This window comes from Canis aureus, chromosome X (assembly GCF_053574225.1).
Source record: "Canis aureus isolate CA01 chromosome X, VMU_Caureus_v.1.0, whole genome shotgun sequence".
Lineage (NCBI taxonomy): Eukaryota > Metazoa > Chordata > Mammalia > Carnivora > Canidae > Canis > Canis aureus.
The window spans coordinates 108,495,999-108,509,176 of NC_135649.1; the positions used below are offsets into that span (position 1 = coordinate 108,495,999).

Consider the following 13,178-nt stretch of genomic DNA (forward strand, 5'->3'; position numbering starts at 1 on the left):
CATTGTTCAGCCTTAATGTCAAAGTTCTATGTTCTTTATGATTGATTGAACTTCACCCAGTTCTACACTTAAAAAAACCAACTGGTCATTCTCTCTATTGTGCAGTCCTTGTTTAAGAAAATCATTTAGGAGGGGCATCTGGGTGGCTCAGTTGGTTAAGCATCTGCCTTCAGCTCAAGTCATGATCTTAGGGTCCTGGGATCAAACCCCACATCGGGCTCCCTGCTCAGCAGAGAGTCTGCTTCTCCTTTTCCCTCTGCCTACCCTCCACTCATATGCTTTCTCTTTCTCTCAAATCTTTTTTTTTGTTTTTTTTTTAAAGAATCATCTAGGGATCATTTGAGTCATTTAGTAGTAGTATTATCATGTCTGCATTTTTCCAGAAAACGTAATTCATTTAGCTATTTTAAAGGAAACCTATAGGAGTTTAGTGAGTATATTTCATAAAAACATAATAACAGCATAGATTTGCATACATCCTTATATCGTTCCATATTTCTCCACTTCTTTCTTTTTTTTTTTTTTTTTTTTAATTTTTATTTATTTATGATAGGCACACAGTGAGAGAGAGAGAGGCAGAGACACAGGCAGAGGGAGAAGCAGGCTCCATGCACCGGGAGCCTGACGTGGGATTTGATCCTGGGTCTCCAGGATCGCGCCCTGGACCAAAGGCAGGCGCTAAACCGCTGCGCCACCCAGGGATCCCTCTCCACTTCTTTCTTTTCAAGGACATTTTATTTTTTATTTTTTTTTTTAGGATTTTATTTATTCATGAGAGACCACACACAGAGAGGCAGAGACACAGGCACAGGGAGAAGCAGGCTCCATGCAGGGAGCCCGATGTGGGACTCGATCCTGGGTCTCCAGGATCACGCCCTTGGCTGAATGCGGCGCCAAACCGCTGAGCCACCTGGGCTGCCCTCAAGGACATTTTAGTATCTATATGCATTTTTAAAAAATTTATTTTGATACCTGGATGTCTATGCCTTCATCCTAGTAAGTCGGCTATTGAACATAAAAGGCATTTCCAGCCCTGCCTCCTTCAAAAGTATAAATTATGACATCATCCTTGAAAAAGAGACATGTTGAAAGTAGTGAATGGGATTGTAATAGTGACATTTTCTTACCATTGAAACTAAAATTTAAACCAGTTCAAATAGCATTTGAGAAATGGATTAGATCAGTGGTTCTGAAAGTGAGGTCCCCAAACCACATAGCATTAGCATCACCTGGGAATTTGTTAGAACTGCAGATTCCCAGACCTTACCAGCCCTACTGATTCAGAAATTCTGGAAGTGGGGCCCGGCAATTTGTTTTTCACAGGCTTTCTGAGGGATTCTTCTGATGTATGCTAAAGCTTGAGAATCACTGGATTTGTGTTTGTCCCCAAAAATCTCAAAAGAGTTATTAAGGTATGGAGAGAAATGGTATCTTTGGAGTTGAAGTGACCCATTTCTGCTCTTATCAAAGACAGAATATGGAATTAATGGCCACCGAAGGGTCTCTATAACCCTTGATTCCCCTGAGGTTAGCTCCTCCCTAGGCATTTGTTTCTAAAATAAATATCCAAAGCTCAAGTGATAGCCAAAAAAATAGAACTCAGTAACCAAAAGAGATTAAAAGCAATTCAGATCTTTACTGGAGATTAGGAGAGTGTCAAAAGATTGAATTCTAACCTGTAGCTCTTTGCCTATTCCTCTGGCTCCCAATGTTACACACACATATACTATACCTTCCAGGAGTCTCTTGAAACTCTTCCTGTGTTCAGCTCCCAAGCAGAATTGTACCCAGAGGCAGCCTTAACAAGGTTCTGACTCCCATGTCCTCCTCTTACTTCCTTCTCTCTTTTGTTCCCTCATACAGGTTTGCCTCCCTTTCCAGTGTCTATTAATCAAAGCTGATTCGCTTCTTACAATCCTGAAACCCTTTTTACCTACATTCTCTATCTATAACAAAAGCCCAAGAACTGATCCAGCATATCAGATGGGCAGATGGAGGAAGCCAATTGGATAAAGACAGTTCTTTTCTGGTGGAGGAAACGGACCAAACCTCCCCATCTCTCTCTCTCTCTCTCTCTCTCTCTCTCTCTCTCTCTATCTCTCTCTCTCTCTCTGCAAGTAGAGGGTTGAATTGGGCCTCTGAGAGCTCTTCCACCCTGAATTCCATGATTTGGGATCTTGAAATTTATTTTATTAATTATTTAATTTATTAAATTTACTTTTTGGGGATTTTTTTTCTTTTGGGGGATTTTTTTGTGCATTGTGCACTGATATGATTAAACCCTGATTGTAACAGTGTAAGGGTTGATTTATTATTCTCAGAATCCTTTAATGGATATGAATTTCATTTTGGAGAAAAATCAGGTTGCAGGACAAGAATCTTTAGAAGATCTGTCAACTGTTGGTGCTGTTGATTTTCATTACAGTCCACTGCATTAAAGCAGTCATCCTGAAATATGGACAGATGCCGACAGGACCTACTGAGAATTGAGATTTAGTTCCACATTGAAAGAAATTTAAATAGAAAGTTTAGTAACCCTATGGGATTGTAATTGTTTTTAAGATTTTATTTTTTTTAAAGTTTATTTATTTATTCATGAGAGACAGAGATAGAGGCAGAGACACAGGCAGAGAGAGAAGCAGGCTCCTGCAGGGAGCCCGATGTGGGACTCGATCCCGGGACCCCGGGACCACGACCTGAGCCGAAGTCAGACACTCAACCACTGAGCCACCCAGGTGCCCTGTTTTTGAGATTTTAATTGAAAAACATAAGAGAGGAATATGTGATGCTTTCTGGACAAAAACAATACCCTCATGCAAAGATGAAAAAGGTTCTAGATTCTGTCAATTGATTTTTAGTTTACTGGTAGGATTGAAGTTCAATGAGATTTCAGGCTTTATTATTTTCTAGCATATTTTTGCATATACCATTACCCCTCTGGAATTTTCACCTTCCTCCCCTTCATTGATCTGAATATGATTCTGTAGCAGAGTGTAGGAAAAATCACAGTGGAATAAGGATCAGAGAGAAATGAGAATCCTCCCACTTAGTATGACATTGGGTGGGTCACGACTTTTTGAGTTTCAATTTCTTTAATCTCAAAATATAGCCCCCCTAAAAATAATAGCCACTAACATTTAATGAGCTTTTATTTTTATCATAATGGAAAATTCTTCACATATATCATCACTTCATGTAATCATAATTGTGTATCATAACACATTTATAATTTATTATTTTTTCATCACCTCCCCCATCTTTTGAACAAACAGTAGCAGATATATTTCCTTTTCTTTCAGCTTACAAATATTCACTTTTGTTCCCCAGTTTTATAAAATATAACAAAGATCTTGAAATTGTGTGGCAGATATTTTTCAGGGATTATATGTATATGTATGATTTTTACATACTCAGATGAACCACATGCATTCTCATTGTATGAAAAATGCTTTATTGGAACCAAATATACCATTTGGATAATTGAGAGGAAAAAGTCAAAGCAGTAACTTGGGAGACTTGGACGAAGGCCACAGATGAGATTTTAAATGTTATTGTGGAGCCCTCCATATGATGGTTTTTTTTCTTTCTATTATTGCAATATAATTCACATAACATGTTACCATTTTGAAGTGTAAACTTTGGTAGGGTTTAGTACATTGACAGTGTTGTACAACCATTGTTTACTATTTAATACCAGAACATTTCCATTATCCCTAAAAGAAATCCTGTATCCATTAACAGCCCATCATCCCCTTCATTCCTTTTTTTTATGACCAAATAACATTTCATTATATGAACATACCATGTTTTATTTATCCATTTAGTAGTTGATGGACATTTGAGTTCTTTCCACTTTGTGGCTATTCTGAATGATGCTGCTATGAACATTCATATGCAGGTACACCTCCTCTTTTATACCCATCAGCACTTTATTGAGGGGTATGCTCCCTAAGAATTAAGAGTGAGGGGAAATGTATATGAGCTGGGGAAGGAAGGAGAGAAAATAAAAGATGATGCATCATCAAGCTGACTATGGCATTGCAATCAAATGCAGCTGGTAGTGCTTGGACCCTCAGGCCATGTCCAGAGAGGTTAGGAATCCCCAGTGACTCAGTAGAATCCCAGTTCACTAATAAAAGAAGAGCAAGCAATTCATCCATTGTTACCTTCCTGTCTCAGAGTGCTTGTCACAGGGCCTTAACCCCTGTGTCCTCTGGGTCATGTTTCCTGGCATCTGCAGGACTGGCCTTGTCAATGTCAAGGTTCTACCATTGCTCCTTTTTACCTGGTGTCACGTATGGGGGCTCCTCTGTTGGAGGCAGTGGCAGGAGCAGCTTCCAGGGCGTGGTGAGTGAGAAGCTACTTGAGCCATCACTAGAACAATTGTGGCTAAGGAGCATGACAGGTGGCTGAGGTCCAGGGTTGGTGAGCCCATGAGTCTGAGCAGTTTAGGGTGGTGCATAATCTGGGTCCCTTATGCTGAGTGATCCAAAATTGTTGCTTGTTTGCCTTTGGTTGATTGGTGGACTGGTTTTCTGGTTACATTGCTGTGTAACAAACTACACCAAGACTGAACAGTTTATAATGTTGCCTTCTTTCTCAGGATTCTTTGTGTTGCCTTGGGGTTGATGGAGTGGTTCTAAATTGAGATCTTTACTGAAGGGCAGCTGGAGGGCCAAGATGGCACACTCAGAGGCAGATAGTTGGTGATAGCTGTTGGTTCTGCTGGTTGGAACACTTTCCTGAGACCCACTGTTTGACTTGGCCTTCTCATAGCATAGTGATGTGTTACAAGATGGTGAGTCCCTAGAGCTAGCATTCCATATCCCTTTTAAGTATAGGAAACTGAGGCTTTTAAAGTTTAAATAAGTGGGTCAGGTCATACAGAGGCCACAGGAGTGATGCCTTTGCTCTGATGCTTGTCATAGGATCACAAGAAACAAGGAAATGTGTCTCTTAATATCCTTTCTGGGCCTGGCATACAGTAGGTGCCTGTGAATTCAGCATTTATTAAGTGCTTATCATAGTACAGAATACTGTACTAGGCCCTTGGGGCTACAGGAAGAAATGGGACATGGGTATTTCCCTTAAGAAGCTTATTTTGGGTTTGTTTGATGGCTCAGTCAATAGAGCATGCAACTCTTGATCTCAGAGTTTTAGGTTCAAGCCCCACATTGGGTATAGAGTGTACTTAAAAATAAAACCTTGGGCAGCCCAGGTGGCTCAGCGGTTTAGCACTGCCTTTGGCCCAGGGAGTGATCCTGGAGACCCGGGATCGAGTCCCACGTCGGGCTCCCTGCATGGAGCCTGCTTCTTTTTCTGCCTGTGTCTCTGCCTCTCTCTCTCTCTCTCTCTCTCTCTCCTTTCTCTGTGTGTCTCATGAATAAATAAAATCTTTTAAAAATAAATAAATAAAATCTTCAAAAAAAAAAAAGAAAGGAAGAAAAAAGAAGCTTATATCCTGATCGATGGACTGGAATAGGTAACAGTGTGGAGGGTGGAGCTTCCTGTGCTTGAGGACCATGAATGAGAGAGGGACCCCAATTCAAATTAAAGAGGGAAAAGGGCTGAGAGAGGCAGAGCACTGATAGAATTTAGAGGAAAGATTTATTTTAGCCTTGTGGGGGAACATTGGGGGCAGTGGGAAAAACTGCTTTCCTTTCTTTATCTTGGTACTCCTTGCCGAACTCCAGCAGCATAACAGGTACAAAGATGCTTCAAAATGTTACTTGTTTTTATAGACATTACTGATAAAAGGTTTAAATGCTCTACACATGGGGAGGTTTCGGTCAATGGGACATAATATTCATGGCCTATTCATTCAGTAAGTGTTTGAGTACCATGTGCAAGGTGCTGGGGATTGAGAGATAAGAGTTTAGAGGGCAAGGGGCGAATGAATAGGCAGGCCCAGGCCATATAGCATGTGGGGCAGTAACAACCGTAGCAAAGGGAACTGCTGTGTGTGGGGATCATCTCTTTGCAGGCAGATGGTCGATCATCTCTTTACATTCCCTCCATTCCACTTTGTGACCCCCACATTCTCCTGGGCTCCAGACATCCACAGAGGAGCCACGGGCAAGGCCTTGCAGTGTAGAATGAGCATAGTCTAGAACAACAGTTCTCAAGATGTGGGCCCTGAACCAACAGCATCAGCCTCACCTGGGAACTTGTTAGAAAGGCAGATTCTCTGCATTTGTATCTTTGGGGTAAATCCCCAACAGTGCAATTGCTGGGTCGTAGGGCAGGTCTATTTTTAACTGTTTGAGGAACCTCCACACAGTTTTCCAGAGCGGCTGCACCAGTTCACATTCCCACCAACAGTGTAAGAGGGTTCCCTTTTCTCCGCATCCTCTCCAACATTTGTTGTTTCCTGCCTTGCTAATTTTCCCCATTCTCACTGGTGTGAGGTGGTATCTCATTGTGGTTTTGATTTGTATTTCCCTGATGGCAAGTGATGCAGAGCATTTTCTCATATGCATGTTGGCCATGTGTATGTCTTCCTCTGTGAGATTTCTGTTCATGTCTTTTGCCCATTTCATGATTGGATTGTTTGTTTCTTTGGCGTTGAGTTTAATAAGTTCTTTATAGATCTTGGAAACTAGCCCTTTATCTGATACGTCATTTGCAAATATCTTCTCCCATTCTGTAGGTTGTCTTTGAGTTTTGTTGACTGTATCCTTTGCTGTGCAAAAGCTTCTTATCTTGGTGAAGTCCCAATAGTTCATTTTTGCTTTTGTTTCTTTTGCCTTCGTGGATGTATCTTGCAAGAAGTTACTATGGCCGAGTTCAAAAAGGGTGTTGCCTGTGTTCTTCTCTAGGATTTTGATGGAATCTTGTCTCACATTTAGATCTTTCATCCATTTTGAGTTTATCTTTGTGTATGGTGCAAGAGAGTGGTCTAGTTTCATTCTTCTGCATGTGGATGTCCAATTTTCCCAGCACCATTTATTGAAGAGACTGTCTTTCTTCCAATGGATAGTCTTTCCTCCTTTATCGAATATTAGTTGCCCATAAAGTTCAGGGTCCACTTCTGGATTCTCTATTCTGTTCCACTGATCTATGTGTCTGTTTTTGTGCCAGTACCACACTGTCTTGATGACCACAGCTTTGTAGTACAACCTGAAATCTGGCATTGTGATGCCCCCAGATATGGTTTTCTTTTTTAAAATTCCCCTGGCTATTCGGGGTCTTTTCTGATTCCACACAAATCTTAAAATAATTTGTTCCAACTCTCTGAAGAAAGTCCATGGTATTTTGATAGGGATTGCATTAAACATGTATATTGCCCTGGGTAACATTGACATTTTCACAATATTAATTCTGCCAATCCATGAGCATGGAATATTTTTCCATCTCTTTGTGTCTTCCTCAATTTCTTTCAGAAGTGTTCTATAGTTTTGAGGGTATAGATCCTTTACATCTTTGGTTAGGTTTATTCCTAGGTATCTTATGCTTTTGGGTGCAATTGTAAATGGGATTGACTCCTTAATTTCTCTTTCTTCAGTCTCATTGTTAGTGTATAGAAATGCCATTGATTTCTGGGCATTGATTTTGTATCCTGCCACGCTACCAAATTGCTGTATGAGTTCTAGCAATCTTGGGGTGGAGACTTTTGGGTTTTCTATGTAGAGTATCATGTCATCGGCGAAGAGGGAGAGTTTGACTTCTTCTTTGCCAATTTGAATGCCTTTAATGTCTTTTTGTTGTCTGATTGCTGAGGCTAGGACTTCCAGTACTATGTTGAACAGCAGTGGTGAGAGTGGACATCCCTGTCTTGTTCCTGATCTTAGGGGAAAGGCTCCCAGTGCTTCCCCATTGAGAATGATATTTGCTGTGGGCTTTTCATAGATGGCTTTTAAGATGTCGAGGAATGTTCCCTCTATCCCTACACTCTGAAGAGTTTTGATCAGGAATGGATGCTGTATTTTGTCAAATGCTTTCTCTGCATCTAATGAGAGGATCATATGGTTCTTGGTTTTTCTCTTGCTGATATGATGAATCACATTGATTGTTTTACGGGTGTTGAACCAGCCTTGTGTCCCAGGGATAAATCCTACTTGGTCATGGTGAATAATTTTCTTAATGTACTGTTGGATCCTATTGGCCAGTATCTTGTTGAGAATTTTTGCATCCATGTTCATCAGGGATTTTGGTCTGTAATTCTCCTTTTTGGTGGGGTCTTTGTCTGGTTTTGGAATTAAGGTGATGCTGGCCTCATAGAACGAATTTGGAAGTACTCCATCTCTTTCTATCTTTCCAAACAGCTTTAGGAGAATAGGTATGGTTTCTTCTTTAAACGTTTGATAAAATTCCCCAGGGAAGCCATCTGGCCCGGGACTCTTGTGCCGGGACACCTGCACCCCGATGTTTATAGCAGCAATGGCCACGATAGCCAAACTGTGGAAGGAGCCTCGGTGTCCAACGAAAGATGAATGGATAAAGAAGATGTGGTCTATGGATACAATGGAATATTACTCAGCTATTAGAAATGACAAATACCCACCATTTGCTTCAGCGTGGATGGAACTGGAGGGTATTATGCTGAGTGAAGTAAGTCAGTCGGTGAAGGACAAACATTATATGTACTCATTCATTTGGGGAATATAAATAATAGTGAAAGGGAATATAAGGGAAGGGAGAAGAAATGTGTGGGAAATATCAGAAAGGGAGACAGAACGTAAAGACTGCTAACTCTGGGAAACGAACTAGGGGTGGTGGAAGGGGAGAAGGGCGGGGGGTGGGAGTGAATGGGTGATGGGCACTGGGGGGTTATTCTGTACGTTAGTAAATTGAACACCAATAAAAAATAAATTAAAAAAAAAGGCAGATTCTCCAGCTCACCCCAGGCCCACTCTGTCACAAGCTCTGGGAGTGCCACCTGATAGTAAGAGTTCACAAGCCCTCCAGGTGGTTCTGATGCATATTCCAGTGGCAGGGGAGTAGTGGGCTAGGCTAGGACATTTCTCAGTCCTGCTGCATGTTAGAATTACATGGGAGTTTTTAAAGCACTACCATTCTGTTTACACCTAAGATAGTAAGTTAGCCTCTGGGAGGGAAATGCATCTGTCCTTTTAAAAGCTCCCAAGGTGACTCCATTGTGTAGCCATATTTGAGAACCACTGGTCTTCCTGCATTGAGACAGATGACAGCACGAATCACCATGGAGGTGAATACATTCATGCCTTGCCAGTCCACAGAGAGGAGGATGCCCCACTGGGAGGTGGCTGGCAAGCATTGTATTTATTGTTTGATAAGCTCTTCATTTCTAGTTCCCTTTTCTTTTTTATGGACACTGACTCAGTTGCACTGATATGAGTATGTTTGGGAAAGTTACTTTAAAATTCATTTAATACAATTAATTTTTAAAAGCCGAACACAGCTGGCTTCCCCTAAAAACTTTGTATTTTGATAATGGTTATTACCAGTACCATGAATAATTGACTGATATCAGCTCATTAATATTCTAGTGAGAGAGTGCTAAGGCTAATAAAATTCATTTTAAAATTAGTTTTTAAAAATGTATTGCTACAGCCCAAGGATAATGGGAAGTTACTCCAAGCAAGAACACATCAGTGAAGTATGAAATTTTACGGTGTTCTGTTAACATAAAATAGTTGTTTAGCTGCTCAATATCCCTGTTTCATTTTCATTTCCATGGAGTGAGTTGCTCAGGACGAGGCCTCTGTTTCAGTAGTGCACATTACCTGAATGCTATTGTCCTGGGAAGCATTCTTGCATCAGGAATGGCACAGGCATGGCTCTGACATGTATACCCCTTGTCCTTCTCCTGAGTGAGACACCTCCCAGGAAGATATCCTCTGCTCCCTCTGTCTTTGGTTCTTCTCCAGGGCTTCACCCCTTAGCCATATTTTTTAAATTAAACTTTCTTTTTTTTTAAAAAAAGATTTTATTTATTCATGAGAGACACAGAGAGACAGAGACACAGGCAAAGGGAGAAATAGGCTCCTTGCAGGGAGCCTGATGCAAGACTCAGTCTCCCAACCTGGGATCATGCACTGAGCCACCCAGGCATCCCTAAATTAAACTTTCTATTTTGAGGTCACTGTAGATTCACATACAGTTATAAGTGATTCTACAGAGAGATCCCATATACCCTTTACCTGGTTTTCCCCAACAATACTAGCTTGCAGCACTATAGTACATTGTCCTAACCAAAGTGGTGACACTGATCTAGTCAAGATAGACAACATTTCCATTACCACAGGATCCCTCATGCTGCCCTTTAATAGCCACCTACTCCTTTCTGCCCCTCTTCCCTATCCTCTGACAAGCACAGATCTATTCTCCATCTCTTCTCGTGGGTTCAAAGATAAAATTGAGTCTCTGGTTTAATAAAAAAGAAACAAGTGTACGCATATAGTACGAGGTATTAATGGATAAAGGATGATTTATTGGGTAGGAAAACTAAACATTTTAGAATTTCAGGCCATACAGAGAGAAGGCTACCTGTAGGAACCAAATTGAGCATTAACCCTTAAGTATACTGGGTCTTTAGAGGAGGTCTCTTGGTATTGTTAATGTTTATATATTATTTACCCTGTGTTAATCATGGTATACCTCAATTCCTCTGACTGTGTTGTACTAGTGGTAATAACTGGTTAAGTCCATGGCCCCTAACAAATAGAGGTGGTCTGGTTTGTGCTCTACTGGGATAAGCCGGGTGCTTCTCAGCAGAGGTTCCTAGAGCGTCATGGAAAGGCACAAGATGGAAGTTGGAGATATGAGTTAATTATTTGGCTTTTCTTCAAATGAATGTTCTAGAAATGATTGAGAGTTCTTGTATTCAGGAGGGGCCAAGCTGTGTGAAAGAACGAGGCCCTACCCCAGCCTTACAACCCGGATTGAACTCTGAGATTTGCTTATCCATATGTGCCCCAGAGCAGCTAAGCGTTACGGAAGGGATCACATGAAGGAGCTGCCAGATTTCTCCTTCAGTGCTGTCCAGTGTGATAGTTGCAAGCCTCATGTGGAGAGTGAGTGTCTGAAATGTGACCAGTGTGGTGAGGAACTGAACTTTTAATTGCATTTAATTTTTTAAGTTTATTTAAGGAATCTAAATACCCAGTGTGGGACTTGAACTCATAACCCTGAGATCAAGAGTCACATGTTCTTCCGACTGAGCCAGCCAGGCTCCCCTAATTGCATTTAATTTTGATTATCTTAAGGTGAAGTAGCCGCACATGGCTTGCAACTCTGTGTGACATTACAGAGACTCCAGGTTACCCATATTGGAATGTTTGAGTCACTTCACCCTCTTCATTGAAGCCAAAGCAGAATTGCTTTTCATGGCTGTCCCCAAGATTCTCTGGCTAACCGTGTTTCCCATCTAGCATCAGCCTCTCTAAAACATTTCCAAACCATCAGTTTGAAGAGGAAGCAAATAATTACCCTGCCTGGACATTGGCCAGATCTGCACCCAGCCAGCCAGTGCTTGGCTTACAGTAGTGCTTATTTGATACCTCTCTAATGAACTAGACTTAGACCTTTCCAAATTTGCAGACTTATTCCAGAGACAAAGATGGGATTTGTTCCTTGTGTGTGATACTGGGTGACAGATTTCATTCATAGGCACTAAGGTCAAGCTGTTACATTTCTTCCTTTGCAAGAGAACAGTAGTTAAGAGTGTGGGTTCTAGAGTTAGGTTCTTGGATTAGGATCTGGCTTTTCCACTTTCTGATGGTGTGACCTCAGACAAGTTAATTAACCTCTTTGTGCTTCCCTTTCTACAACTATGAGGATTGAAATAGTACCTGCATCATAAGGTGACTGACCCAAAGAAATACAAGAAGTGCCTTTGATCCACAGTAACTGGGTCACCTCCTATTATGATGAAGCACGTGATGATGACTTTTTTTTTAATTTTTTTTTTTTTGTGATGAAGACTGAGCACGGTAATGAAGATTTTCTGGAAAGGAAATGATTTGTAGTTGTGACTCTTACAAGTGCCCACAAGGGGGCAGCCTAAAATAATGCATATCCCTGGAACAGAGCAACTTGTTTTTGTAAAGCATCTGGGTAATGTGGCCAGTTCCAAATGTGCTTGGCCCTTTTCCTTGTTTTTCTCTTCTATTTGAAAAACACTTTTAGTGTTTCTCAGACTGTACCTCAGATACAGGGCTGGCTCATTAACATCTGAAGGGTGACATGGGCAATACAGAGTAAGGTTCAGGTCCTGCTGGGAGGGACGGGTTGATATGGACACAAGCAAGCATCTGTCCAGAGGTGCTGAGCTTCACTTTGTAACTTCTCACACAGAATAAATTCTTATTAATCAAATTCTTTTTTTAATTTGATTTATTTATTCATGAAAGACAGAGACAGAGAGACAGAGGGAGACAGAGAGAGGCAGAGACACAGGGAGAGGGAGAAGCAGGCTCCATGCAGGGAACCTGATGTGGGACTCCATCCCAGCTCTCCAGGATCACACCCTGGGCTGAAGGCAATGCTAAACCACTGAGCCACTGAGGCTGCCCATTATTAATCAAATTCTTGATTGATGTAGACACTAGAGCCTGAAAGCGTTTAGAAAAAAGAGAAACTTGGTTTTTCTCTCTCTTGTCTTGTAGGCAAGACTACATGCTTGCCTTTGAGCATTGTGCGTTCACCTCAGGGGCACTGTTGAGTGGTACCCCAAGCTGGGGTGACCCAAACATAGATAAGCCACCCTTGCCTCAGTAGCCTCTCCATCCTCCCAGGGATACTGAATCAGAGAACTCTGTAACCAAGCAGAATGGAATTAGGGTTCTGCCAACTGTGAGGGAGAATAGCATCATGGGGTCCGGGGCACTGTGAGATCCTGAAGGTAGGTGGGATTTAAATAGCTGTGGGGATGTGGGAGAAGGGTATTTTGAGCTGGAAGGTGTGTGGAAGAAAGAGGCAGTGCTGATGTCAAGTTGGTTGGGAAGAGAGTTTGGGATCAAACTGTGAGGAGTCAGCAATGATGAGCTTAGAAGTTGGGCCTTCAAATTCTTGATGATGTTCATGTTGTTGGTAGCATGATGATCAAGAGCTAACTAAAAACAAACACGAGTAATGGCATTTATAGTCCAGGTTGATTTTCTAGCACTTTAGTCTTGAGCTTTAATATACCTGATATATAATCCAGGCTGCAAAATCAGATGCCCATGGGGAGTTGTGATAATCCAGTGTTTATCACA

At 41.5% G+C, this 13,178-nt stretch overlaps 1 protein-coding gene across 20 annotated transcripts in view; it reads left to right on the forward strand.

The window, feature by feature from the left end:
* Positions 1 to 13,178, forward strand: part of MAP7D2 (MAP7 domain containing 2) — a 108,187-nt gene that overhangs the window by 40,291 nt on the left and 54,718 nt on the right. Inside the window, exon 1 of one of the 20 annotated variants that reach the window (XM_077889515.1) lies at positions 12,681 to 12,823. The exons of the other annotated variants lie outside the window; for them this stretch is intronic. The gene's annotated coding sequence lies outside the window, so the exon portion shown is untranslated. Of the gene's footprint in view, positions 1 to 12,680; positions 12,824 to 13,178 lie in introns of those variants that run through there. 20 annotated transcript variants of the gene reach the window in all.